This window comes from Dendroctonus ponderosae, unplaced genomic scaffold (assembly GCF_020466585.1).
Source record: "Dendroctonus ponderosae isolate FM_Combo_2020 unplaced genomic scaffold, Dpon_F_20191213v2 Dpon_F_20191213_1, whole genome shotgun sequence".
Lineage (NCBI taxonomy): Eukaryota > Metazoa > Arthropoda > Insecta > Coleoptera > Curculionidae > Dendroctonus > Dendroctonus ponderosae.
Genome location: NW_026017110.1, coordinates 33,794,228 through 33,794,879, shown reverse-complemented (window position 1 = coordinate 33,794,879; position 652 = coordinate 33,794,228).

Genomic DNA, 652 nt, shown 5'->3' with positions numbered 1-652 from the left:
TGCGCCTGTTATAATATAAAGGTTTTACTGATACAACACACCAGTTGGAGCCACATAACGTGTTTGACGGATAACATGCACGTTAAAGTTAATGTGAGTGATACAGCACAGGGCTGATTAATGTCACCGTTTGAACGAGCTTTTAAGCAAGACTTCAAACCAGGAAATTTGAAGCTGTTTGCGAGTTAAATTACTGATGGGGCTCTGCAAAAAGTAATCATTACTCTCCATTGTTAAATGAAATTCAAAAATTACGAATAGCTTACTGGCATCCCATATTTTAAGTCTGAAACATAAAACCATTGTTAGAAAATTTTCTGAGTAGAACTAAACAAAACTAATCACAATGACATTTAATCATAGCAAGTGCCAAATTTTACCTTTTAAAGTATAGTTATAATTTAACCGCCAGTGGGCGTTTACATTTTTCAACTCCCGAATAGCTATAAGAACATAAATAGAAATATGAATATGAATTAAATTTAGAATAACTTGCTTTATCTGAGAGTTTTCTGGCCCGGAGCTAAAATTTTAATACTTCATTGTTTGCCACTGCATTGTTGCCTTGTAATAATAATTGATAAAAAAATATAAATATTATTTAATATTTTGCAAACCGCTTTAGATAGATATAAGAATCAATAATCCAATA